Here is a 13,912-nt window from a genome sequence, read left to right as displayed (position 1 = left end):
CTCCTTCTCCTCCTTCTCCTCCTTCTCCTCCTCCTCCTCCTCCTCCTCCTCCTCCTCCTTCTCCTCCTTCTCCTCCTCTTCCTCCTTCGCTCGTTTCTTTTGCTCGCGAGCAAAAAAAGGAGAATGAAAAAGAAGAAACGACTTCCTCAGGCTTGAGATCTTTCGGGGCCCACATGCTCGCGCGTGACAAAGGGTCCTCTCGGCACTCAGTGACCTATATGCGCCGAGGTGGAAGACGTGGGATGAGCTCGAAACGAAAGAGAGTTTAAGCAAACACACTTTTATGTGTTTTCTCTTTTTCTTCTTGCTTTGGATGCTCAGATATTCTAGCAATTGCACTTTGATTTCAAAACTGAAGAAGAAAAAAATCTTGATTTGTGTATAAAATTATATCTCAAAATTAGAAATATATATTTCTCATATTTATAAATACATTAAGAGTTTATAAATACATTAATTTTATTTTTATGCATAAGTTCTATATACACATTTAAGAGACTCTTTTTATTTAAGCCATTTGATATAAAAATCTTAAAGCAGAATATACAAAAATATATTTTACGAATATAGAAAAAAAAAGAAAAAATAATAAACGTAACTTCATAACTTAAGTTCGATTAAATGATATTTCTGGTAAAATATTATTAATTTTAGTTTTAAAATCAAAATTAAATTTGTGTTACAAACTCTAGTGTTTCTTTAATATTTGTACATTTTTGGTTGAAAGATGATACAAGATAGTAAATTACTCGCGAATTTGCAGGCGGCAATGTCTAAGATTTACTGGCAGCATTGCAGTTTGAAATAATAATTGAATCGCCTTTTCACGTTTGTTTGAATGAGAACAGGTGTCTGATCGAAGCCGCCGCTGGCTTACCGCGCCGTTAAACTTATAAATAGGAATCGTTTGATTTTGACGTATGGCACATTCGGACTCCGGTATTCGACCGATTTTCTCTACCCAAGATCTTTCCCCGAAACAGAGTGCACAAAATGTGTTCAACCCAGAAGAACGAGAATACATACTTTTGAGTTAAAAAGATTTTCGTGAATCGAATGAGAAAGAGAATCAAAAGATATTCCATCTAGTTAAGTATAAATATGTATAAATATGTATTTCGATTAATTTTATCTGCATATTAATATCACGATTATCATACAGTATTTTTTATATAACATTATGTATTCGAGGATATTTTAAAAGCAGGCAAAAATTGAAATAATATAATGTAAATATTATAACATACATATGTTTTGTTTATTACATAATTTTGTATATTTTTCTATATAAATTCTTTCAAGAAGAAAAAACCGATTTTTTTCAAAAGAGGGTGTTATCACTTTTACGTGCCGAAAAGGATTTATAAAGAATAGGTGTCTTTTATTCTTGTCTATATTTTGACATATTTGAAGCTTATTAAAATGAAAAAGGGACACCTGATTGTGTCCCTTTTTCATTTTAATAAGCTTGTTGTTATAAAAATAAATTTAATTTTTTTAAACGAGATCAAAAGAAATGATTATCTCAAACAATATTTGTGAACTCAAATATCGGTTCTACTCTTAAATATTTCTTGGAAATTATTCCGACCGACACATCAGTGAAATCGTTCATGTTATATTTATGAAAAAACAACATATACATATATTATATACATATGATATTATACAACATGTCTTGCCTCGTTTCTAGGAAGCAGTATCTAATTCTTGGAATCCCTGCATTGCTCGATCTCGATTCCAGTATTCTTCCCCTTCTTACATTATTGAGTAGATGGTAATTAATCTTTCCCTAATTAGAAAGAGAGAAAGAGAGAGAGGAGAGAAAGATATTTAGAAGAGATCTTCCCAAAAGAACATATGTGTTTCACATTTCTAACTCCGAATTCCGCGTATACGATGTAAAATTACATCTTTTTCTGCTATTCCTCTTTCAAATTTAGATAAACATATCCATCTATGTATTTTGGTATCAGAAATATTTTGTTATATAAATATTACTTAGTAAATGATATTATACATATATGTCGTCGCGAACTAAAACTGCTTTCGCATTTCTCACAGAAACGGGAAGATATATTGTGACTAAAAAAATGAAGACTAAAAGAAGAGAAAGAACAAGGAGAGTGGGGACACGAGAGAGAGCTTGCGCAACCGGTGCCCATCTGGCCACTGAAAGCTTTTATAGCGCTTTTTCGACGTGTCGACGACGAACGAACGTGGGCGGCCTAATTCCGACAAGATCGTACAGCGTGTAACGCATGCTATCTCGAGTGTAGACTTCAGAATAATTACATATCGCGATATATGTAGAACGCGGAACCGACCGCATATTTCGGACGACAGAGGTTAGTGAACCGATCAACTTGCGATCCAAGAGCATCGTTATATTTTCCGCCTACTATAGGATTTATAAACTTATTTACGATTTAGAAAGACTAGAATATTTTTAAATTAAAAATATTAGGGTAAGTGAGGTGAATATGCCACACTTAAGCGAAATTAGATTTTGGAGTAATTATTTGTTCAATTTAAAGTAATTTTATACATACTGATATTCTTCTTTCATCCTTATATATACCTATATATTAGAGAAAATGCCTACTGGCATTTAACCCCAACAAAAGTAGTGGCACATTGCCCCAAGACGTCATTTCATCTTATGATGAGCCTGTACAGTACGACTGTTAAGAAAATGAATCAACGATGTACTGAATATTTTCATTTTAACCTACTCTAATAGATTAACAAGCTAATCGAGCTTTATATTGTGTAATGTTTAAATAATAACTTACATAAAGCACTATAAAAGTTATAAGAAGCACATTTTCGTATACCATGCTGTCATATTTACCTCATAAAAACAATACTGTTGCCAGAAAATTGTTGCTACTTATGCAATATGTTAAACACACAATTATACACAATGTTGTAACACTGACGCAAGCGCTGCTAATCGGTATCATTATAAAACAAAACGTGTGGCATATTCCCCACACTGGCGTTATTACCCGCATTTACCCTATATTCGTTGCACTGAAAAAGTTCAAAATTTAATCAATAACATTGGTAAAACAAAGGATCAAAATAAAAAATTAATATATGTAATAAATACCAAAAACTTATTTTTAAACGTATTATTTAAAAAATATATTATTATTTAGACATTCCAAATAATATATATATATATATGTGTACTATAATGATATATATAAACTATAAAAATTTGATTTTATGTACTCGTTCTTTATGTTACGCTCTTTATTTTATTCTTATACGTGCAGATTTTATAAAATTTCTTTTTTTCATGGAACACGTTTTATTTTTATATCTTTGATTAATTTCATGAATTACTGAAAATAATAGATATATCGAACTATTGAAGCAGAATCAAGAAAAAATAGTAATCCTGCGGAGGAGGCGAATTCAATTACACATCGAAACTCCATGAAAGCCGCATTAAAGTCGAACGGTTTTACGAGCGTCAATTTACGATGACGACCAACATCTTTTTGCCTCTCTTGTGTAAAAAGCGCGGATGTGAGCTACGGCAAATTTCCGCCTGTTCTCTGTTTTAGAGATCTTTATCCAAAAATGAATATGTAAAAATCGACAATCCCAATGGAGTTTTGCCTTTGTTCAGCACGAGAAAGGTACTTTGCCACCTCCAGAATGTTAAAAATCCACCGGAATAACCATAAAGTTGCCAAAACGGTAAAAAATACAAATAAAAAATTTGTTAGATTAACTCAAACCTATATTTTCAAGGAAAAAAAACAATAAAAAATATAATCATGTAAATATATATAATAGATAATATAATTCAGAAAAGAATGGTTTTTAGAAACAAACGAGACAATATTTCGTAGTAAAAATAAAAGTCAAAAAGAAAAAAAGGACAGATTAGAATTTATTCCAGTTTATTGTTTAAAATTTGCTACAGTAAACGAGATGGATATTCGCTGGATTTATAGCAGAGATGAAAGGATTAAGATAAAATAGATTTATAGAATAGATCTATCCCCTTATATACGAGCAAACAGACTATGTATTTTATACACATGTGACATGATCTATTGATATAATTTTCCCCCAGAATTTTTATCGTAATATTTGTCATTGTAGAAGTCCACAAAAAATATATAAAGTTTATTAAAATTTCGTCGATTTATAACAAATCGAAATCATTGTCGTTATTATTATTATTATTATTATTGTATCATCGATAAAACCTTAAAAACATTAAATATACATATATAAAAACTCATAATCACAGTGAAAGATAAAACGTAACATCAATTATAATATGAAAATGGTAATAAAAAATAACATAAAAATATAGAAATAAATGTAAAAATAAAAAGTAAGGTAAAAACAAATCTATAAATAAAATAATTGCAAAACATTTTTAACAAAATGTAGCCAATATAGTGATATACCAAGCGATGGAGATCCATGATTTCTGTCGCTAAGAGAGAAGTAATGTCTCATCCCGCGGCGGGGAAAAGCGATAAACCACGAGCCTGTCGATGAGAACAATATTCTCACGCGAGAATTTCAGCAAGAGAAAAGAGTTCGAAAGGTCAATGTCTCCCCTCGGGGGATTACAGCAAGTCTTATCCGGTACTGCAAAGTGTACTTTCTAAAAATACGAATCCCGTTTCGGCAGATAGGCGACTCTTTTCAGAATATGTTGCGCTCGAAAATTCGCGATTGCAACACAGGCAGACAAGAGAGAACTTTCGATTTGCGATGTCGACTGCACACATGACGAATCGGCCTCATGGTGTAATTTCATTGAAGTTAAAACGACGTGAAATTAACAAACGTACAAGAGATTTAATTTCTTCTGGAAGCCAATGGAAAAAATAATTGTAAAATAAGAAACTACACATCATATTTTCTCAATCTTTTTTTAAAATGTTCAACGCTTAAACGTAATAGGTCAGGGACGTTTTTAACATCGGCGCGACGCACTGACGGGTCCCAGAATCCGCCGATCCTCGTAAGCTTCAGGATCCGCGGGCTCCTGCAGACTCCGGTGCGTGGTAAACATTTATGAATTTTTTGCTGCAATATTACATATCTATGCTGTATGTAGGCATTGCTTTGAATTAATGATAATGCCCGGACCCTCTCTCAACTTTATCTTTGCACCGAATCTTTAACAGCCCTAAAAACGCCACTATAATAGGTGTAAACTGCGCACTCCTTGATCTTAGTTTCTGTGCTCCGTTAGAAAGAATGAACTTTTCAGCATTTCTCTCTTCAACTCCATCAACATCTCTCTTTAACTCAACATTTAGAGAGAGAAAGATGGTTCAAACTATCTGACTTTTTCTAAATCGATAGTGATAACTTCGTAGGAGTGCGTAGTCTATTTTTATTATGTCTGTGATCCGTCGTGATGTGAGTCGATGAAAATTTGCAACGCACACTATGAATTTATGTTGTACTTTAAAGAGGACAGGATTATTTTCGCTCCGCCTCCGAATGGGACGAAAAGAAGAGCAGACACAAAGGCCCGACGGGAGACAAGGGACGCGGTGGCGTGACGTTATCTCTATCTCAATTATATGGCTTTAATTACAGCGAATTATCGTTCTTTTTCTATCTTTTTCACCGTGACACCCGTAAAACCCGTAAGATTTCTGAAATTCGCAAATTTGAATCTTGTGTTTAATTGAATTTTAGATATCAAGAAGTTTACCTTGACAGACTAACTTTTATCCCGCATAAAATGCTTATTAATTAAAAATTTGTGAATATATTTATGTGAGAAAAGAAGAGAATAAGAATTCAAATTTGTTTATTAAAATGTTTACTAAAATTGAAAATTAAATCTTTTTAACTGTATGCGATAGTTTGACAATGTCTAATTATTTAAATTTAAATTATATTATATTTTATAGGATAGTATATGTGAAAAATACAACCTATAGAAATCAATACCTTGAACGATCTAGCTGGATTTTAAGTGTTTGTATGATTCTGTGTGAATTTATATACTACGTAGTCCTTTAAAATGCGCACCGAAATGATTTGTCGATCTTGAAACGCAAACTCTACTAAACTATCGCAGTAATATCACGAGTTAAATTCTTTAAAAAGAATTTGAATTTAGATAATTATTAATTGAAAATACATAAAGCTATTTATTTGAGCAATAATCCAAAGTAAAATTTTTATGAAACATTTAATTTCAAATTTTCAGAAAATAATGGAAAATCTGAGGCTTTAAAGCCTCATTTTAAAATCCACTAGCTCTATAATTTTTCACAAAATTGGTAACAGAATTCGCAACCTGTATATAATTTTATACTCTTCGTATATTCTAACATATGGTATTCCCAATTGCACATAGCTTCGTCATTAATAAAAGTAAGACCTACATAGAATAAGGTAGTTTTACGAACGATAACATTGATTTTATTTCTTCTTACCGAGTAACGGCTCGAAGACTCGCGCGGATCCTTTATTTTTTATGAAGCTAGGAACGTAGAAAACAGCACGCACATTGTGTTCTCTCATTCTAGCTGTTTGGAGTTCACGACAAAATTTATGCTTCCTGTCGCGCCGTGAACGACACACACGTGTAATTCGCGAATCGTCCTGCGTACGTCTCATGTCTGTGTGTACGTATCGTATATATATATGTGTGCGCGTCCTTGTGTCCTTATAACCGAGCGCGTTCGTGTCTCGCCTATAAAACTCATTCTAGACGATCTATCATTCGCAACTTCACAAAAGAATTTTATTTTGACTTTATTCGAGATTACGTATACAGAATATCATAGTTGAATATGCAAACGTCTGTTATATATATATATATATAAATATCTACATGGTATATTCACGTATTTCTTCTACAATGAATTTGACACAATTACTATAAATGCAAATGATTTAAGTCCTTTAACAAGCGTATTGTCCGCTTTCGCGACGTGGTATTGTTATCGTTTAAAAAATTTTTATCGTGTAAAATAACTTCTCTTAGCCTTTCTTAAACAGATCTAATGTTGCTAACCGAGAGATAGAGAAAAATTACCAAAACAAGTTTATGTTTACGCTGCCGCAAGTATTGTGGGTGCACGCACGTTCGTAAAATCTTTTTATAGCACGAAAACGTATAACGTATAATACTTTCAGAGATTTTCACTGATTTGCGGGACGTCCTTCACCCGTTTTCCAGTTTTATTGCTAATCCATTAAATGTGTTAGAAAATAGACGTAAATACCATTTATATAATAAATTTACATATTTTTTGTATATTTTATATACATAGTCTCATATAAAGTAAAAATTAATAACGATATAAATAGAACTTTGAAAGCACATTGTCGATATTTTTAGTATAAATTCTGATAGATAAATTTAATCTGCAAAAAAAAGAGTAAAAAAACCTCATGACTTCTACAATATGACAGTAAAAACTCGTTGGTAAAACTTTCATAAGTTTGTAAAAATTTCCATAAATTTTTATACAGTCCAGATCAATATAAAATGGATTGAAGCTCAAAGGCTTAGGATGCTGACGGAAGGTACAAAATTCCACATAGCCGACGAAGGAATAGTATCAAGTTATACTGCACTTTTATGTCTAAATAACTTAAAAATTGCGATAAAAAGTAAAATTTTATCCACTCGACGAAACTGCATGTAAAAAATTGTTTTTTAAAAAGCTGAAAGGAAATTGCATTCGCGGCGATACGAGGCTGGGCTACTTTGTATACATAAAGGCGAAAATGAAGCGATTTGGGAATGTTGCGTAGGTAGAAAATGCCATAGGTGCAGAGTGCAGGCTTAATGTTCTTCGAGCAAATCGAATAATTCGCCAACGTGAGGATCACATTTTACGCTTCTTTCTGGTTTTAAACACAGTAAAATAACAGAGCCTTGATTGTATTATTTAACCGACTGCTCTATTAGAGTATCATTACAGAACAATGTTATTCCTACATAATCGAGCGTTTCACACGGCACGAGGATAGTCAAACATTTGGTTAAATAATTGGATAATCGACCTTCTCTCTGCTGCATACGCCGTGAAGATCATTCTGCAAACGACAGGCGAACTTCTCGCTGGGCCTGATATATCGACGACAGTTCTAGATAGAGAGAACGATTGCCGTTGGCGTTTCGAAGAAAATGAGAGACGAAACCTTAATGGAGACGAACGATTAATGGGGATCGAGACCTCCCTAAGCCCGCATCTTCTCCCTCTTCATAAGAAGCTGACATACGGGCGTGAATTTGTAAGATAACTCGATTCTAAGGAACACGGAGAAAAGATTTTATGGATTTTCAAAGAATCGTAAAGCTTAAAAGTATTTTTATGACTCTATGTGATTCTTAGTTAATAGCAAAACGACAAGAATGCAGTTCTAATTTGCAATTTTATTTCTAATTAAATGAAATTGCGCGTTTATAGACACACTAAATTATTCTTGACAAAAATTAAAGTGAAAAAATAAATAATAAGAGATAAAAAAATACAAAACTCTTTCTCTCTCTCTCTCTCTCTCTCTCTCTCTCTCTGTAGCAGTTAAAGAAATAAATGTAAGTTAAGAAATTATATAAAGTTAAAATATTTTCAAAAATTAAATATTAAATAAATCTATATACACATATATACATGTATATTTATAAATCTATAAAAGCGATATGAATCTGTTTATATACGATATAAATATCCATATATACAAATTTATCGTTTTTATAAATTAAATAACATTTAAATAAGAAATATGTGCATATATCATATAGAGAAATACAAAGAAATTAACACGTGTAGTTTGAATCTGGTACTTATAATGACACGCCTTTAGTACAAATTTTCATTAGAGTAAACAATAAGAAAATTATTAATCAAGAGTTTCTACAGAAACTAAACAATCAGAAAAGTAATAAAAAGTAAAACTAATATAAAATAATATAAAATTCTCCTTTCTCGAAATTTGTACTAAACACAAAATTTAATTATTTTTCGCTAAAAATGCAGTTCTTTCCAATTTACTTATTTCTAAACATCAAAAATTTATTGAAAAATTTACGAAAGACGACTCTCAAATATCCCAATATTTCTGCTTGATTCCTCAAATTGTGGCGTATATTTTTGTTCCGCGTGTCAATCGCGACGTCGTTAAAAAGCGGAGTAAAGCCAAATTTACGGTTGCACAACATACTAAAAAAAAAATAAGGAATAAAGACGAAGCAGCCAATTTATCAACGATGAGCTACTTGGTTTACAGCAAAGCTGAGAGATGATATAATTGGATTTGCAAGAGAAAGAGAGAGGAAACGATACGACAACAGGGGGAGAGAGGAGAGAGAGGCAGAAAGGGAGTAAGGGGAGAAAGAAAGAGTCCATTACCGCTCAAGGGCGTCAATGTCTCGCGATTGAATTTAAAATGCTAATACAACGCAGAGAGAGAGAAATGACAGTATGGCTCTTTCGAGAAAGGATACGGGTGAGGAAGGGAGATTTACCTTACGTGCTCACAGATAAACGATTCCGCTGCGTTAAACAAACATATTGACGCGTATATTGTTACGATAGCGATATTATCAAGCGGAATTATTCGTATACGCCATTAGACGATACTGATCTTATTATTGCAATGACTGATAAATATGTAATCAATTTATTTCGTATACTACACATAAGTCCATTTTCTAAGCTACTTTGTGGCAAAATCAAAGATTGCACTTCAATTAAAATAAAAGGGAGAAAATGAAGCATGTTTTTTACTTGCATATTCCTCGGAATTAATTCAAATTATTAATTTAAAACATTATAAAATATACGAATTATATAATATACGTATTAAATTATTATATGCACGTGCTGCTTACGTAATATTAAAGTGAAAAATATAATTCTCTCTAAAGTAAAGCTTAAAAACAGTTGTTTGTCACAACACCGTTCTTAAGGGACTCGCTCCAAAATAAACAGATATTCGCGTATCCACATTTACGGCATGTCTAACGTCTTATTCAGGCGACAAAAATTACGGAGTACGAGAGAGAATAACCGTTCATTAGCAAAAGCGAAGCGTGTGATTTAGGTTACCCGATGATTATCCACGCTTCACATAAAATAGCGTAAAAAATTTTCCCGCCTGTTCCGAAAGGCACATTCCATATGAAAATGTTTCCTCAGATTCAACATCACTTTTTAATGCTCAAATTCGTCTTCAAATAATATATAAGTATTATTAAATGTTAAAAAAAAACACTCAACGCAGAAACATTTAGTGATGTCGTATAATGGTGATCATTAATTTTAAATAACACCGATTAAACTTTAAAAAGGCAAGCATATAACAAAATCATTGTTCATCTAAGTTAGATTTGAGACTTTGACGGAGAGTTACAAATAAGGAGTTACAAATTAGTTAAATAAAAATATTTAATATGGATATTCAATTTGATTATTCTCGGCAAATGACAATTATAACAAAATCATTGTTCATCTAAGTTAGATTTGAGACTTTGACGGAGAGTTACAAATAAGGAATTAGTTAAAAAAAATATTTAATATGGATATTCAATTTGATTATTCTCGGCAAATGACAAATTCATTTTATTCCTCTTATTATCCTTCATAATTCTACAAGAATTTTTTCAAAAATTATGTCGTTACATTCACGTTACATCTACGTTATACACATATATTTAATCATATTGTATATAAAATCGTATTTTATAATATACTAGAGCTATACTTGTTTATATTTAACGCAACAAAGATTTATGTCGCAATCTAATAGCGATGATAATCTCGTTTATTATCACTATAAAATAACCAGTTTACAACACACACATCGATATGATATTAATACAGTCAATGCCAAGTTGGCATTCATTCGTAAGTAACATGATACCGAAACTATATGAAAAAAAAAAGACGATCGTACAACTTTCAATATTTCGAGAGTTAAAGCCTGTGGCACACGATGCAGTTTTCCTGTGGGATTGTTTGCACATTTTACTAGAAATTTTATGTTCTGTGTGATGCAATTCTAGTAATTTACTAACGTGCAAGCAGTCCAGCATGAAAAAATGACTCATGTGCCGTAGACTTAACATTTATTTTAATTTTTAAATAAACTGGAATATTTTTAAGGTTTAATGAAAAAAAAAATTGATTGTCACATCACACGTTTTTGGCTTTAACCTTCTAACAATAATTATGGAGCAGATAACATCGAGGTGATTACCTTCGTAACTTTGCATAGCAAATGCGTGAGATAAGATTATTATTCTGCAAAGGTTATCAACGTCGGAGGAAGTTTGCCAGCGAAATTCTAATTTTAATAATAATTCCTTTCGATGTTATATAGATTTAGAATATTTTTCGTGAAAAATTTAATTAACATGTATGTATACTTTTCTCACATTGCATTCTTGCGAAATTATTATATAATTTTATGTTATAAATGTAAATTTACATTATATATATATATTTTTTTTTCTAAAATAAATTTCCTTATTTTAATTTAGATTCCTGCTGTCTGTAATTTATTTAAAGTTACAATTATTTCAATTAAATATTCTTTCTTTTTCCCTAAGCACTTTTAGAATTCTTTTTTTTCACCCACGCGATTTTAACCGATCATTATATAAGTATCGTATGCAGAATGATACTCTGTTATGCATCATATGTGTATAATTTAATAATGATAATTTTTACACATGTATATCCTGTGATACCCGATTCATTCATCTCATCGAAAGAAAAATATACGATAATGTTATCACATTACTCTAAGAAAACGTACAAAGTACGAAATTTATGCATGTGAATATTTAAAATTCAGAAAACAAAAATAGCATGAAACATGAACTGTCTTTTATAATTTATTTAATTTTTACCATCAATCATTTTTACCATCTATAACTATCAACTTCAGTTTGCAAAAATATAAATGCTATTCATAATCATAATTTCTTAATGAATAAGAATTTCGTATTTATACATGTATATATGCAGATATATGCACACATGTATGAAATAAACAATTGTTTTTCAATAAATAACAACGAATGGTGTTTTACATTAATAACTATATTTTTGTATAATTTTGTATCTCATAATATTAATTGTCTATTACAGTTATTATTATATTGATATCGCTAATATTATATTTCATTATTTTTTAAAACTTTTAAAGCAAATCTCTGTAGAGTGAAATCTCGATTAAAAATTAAACTACTCTTTTTCAAGATTGATTCAATTTTCGCTCTTTAGACTGAGATTCTACTCTAAAGAATTTAAAGAATAATTATAATTTCCTTCTTCTCAACTCTCTATTTGGGATAAAAAAAGGATCTAGAAAAGGCATTGATTAACCCCTAAAGTATTCATCGCGTTTAAATCTTGCCCTTCTCTATTCTACTGTCAAAATAGTGAAGGATGGACATTTAAAATGAAGGGATTTATCGGAGCGGCATCAATATATCGAAGGTACGTCGTGCAATCACGCGAACGAAAGATCGGCAGCTCTCTGAGAAACAAATTATTTTCGGGTGCACGTTCTAAATTCCGAAATAATTTATTCCGAGCTAACTACATATAAATCGCGGCGGCCACTACTCACGTTCGTTCGTCCGTGTGCTGCAAGTTGTGTATCTCGTAAACGCGATAATAGATAGCCAACTTCAAAGACACGCGCTTAGACACGAACGATTGCATTCATATTCATGAGAGAAGCGCACAATACGCGAGTGCCTCGTCCCATTTATTCCTTCTCGCGAACACCAGTTTCGAGGAAAGAACTTGCTCGAAAGTTCAGAGCATTGAGAGATAAATGTGAGATAAAATGTAGGAGTAAGAAAATAAAACGTGACAAGCGAATATAGATACAATAAAATAAAATTATATAAAGAGAATATCGAATAATATTTTTCAATAAGATAAAACGAGGAAAATAATAATATATTCATAAAACCAATATAAAAATTATTCTCTAAAATAGTTCGAGAATTCATTATTAATCTCCAATAACAAAATTAAAAGATTTAGAAGAAAAATAAAGAAAAATATTAGCAATGTGTGTACAATGCGATAATAATTACGAAAAGTCAACAATAATATTAATTACAAGAATATGTTTATTATGATTTACGGTACGTAATGTTCATTAAAAAAATTATTAAAAATAGTTAACACTTCAATAATAATAATTAATGAATGACATTGTGAGATATTTAAAATATGAGTAGATACCTGAATAAACGCTTCTAAAACATACATCGAGAATGAAACAAACAAGTTTTAAATCCTCCCTCTCTCTCGTACATTAAATATTTTCTCAGCGAATAAGAGCGAGCATACACGAGGCGCATTTAACGTATATTCCCCCGAGCTCTTGTGGCAACATTGCAACTATGATGGCAGCGAAGTTCTACTTCGTGGCGTCGCGACCTTGAGCAATTGCGAGCCCGTGGCTATAAAACCCACGTAAATCAATCCAAATCGCGCTCGCGATCGGTCTGACGTCTAACTTCAGAGCATCGCGGCGTAGCGATTTGAATCTTATGCGTATACGCGAGCCGCAATATCGAAAAATTCTCCGTGAGAAGAATCGATCGCACTTGGCCGCGGCTGATCAAGCGTGACTATAAACTAAGTACAAGATATTATGTCAATCCGACACGTAATAACCTTATCGGATGTAACGTCAAGACGTAACATACCGCTGCAATCACTCCCTTCGATCCCGCGTAATGCCCTCGATATATCGAATGCGACTTTGATCTCGATATCTCGCGAACCGATTTTAAAAATTATTAATACATCCGTTTGTCGTACTTAAAATTGTAAGCTTCATTTACTTACTTTTTACGGAAACACTCCTTCGACAATAATATATGATAGTAAATATATATATATATATATATATATAT

General features: G+C 31.7%; 1 protein-coding gene across 1 annotated transcript in view; it reads right to left on the bottom strand.

Annotated features, from left to right (window-relative positions):
* The window catches only part of Atf3 (Activating transcription factor 3), a 38,051-nt gene that overhangs the window by 23,241 nt on the left and 898 nt on the right, over positions 1-13,912 (bottom strand). The gene's annotated exons all lie outside the window — the stretch shown is intronic.

Source organism: Trachymyrmex cornetzi, unplaced genomic scaffold (assembly GCF_001594075.2).
Source record: "Trachymyrmex cornetzi isolate Tcor2-1 unplaced genomic scaffold, Tcor1.1 scaffold108, whole genome shotgun sequence".
Lineage (NCBI taxonomy): Eukaryota > Metazoa > Arthropoda > Insecta > Hymenoptera > Formicidae > Trachymyrmex > Trachymyrmex cornetzi.
Note: the sequence above shows the minus strand (reverse complement) of the source record. Positions and strands in the feature narration are given on the sequence as shown.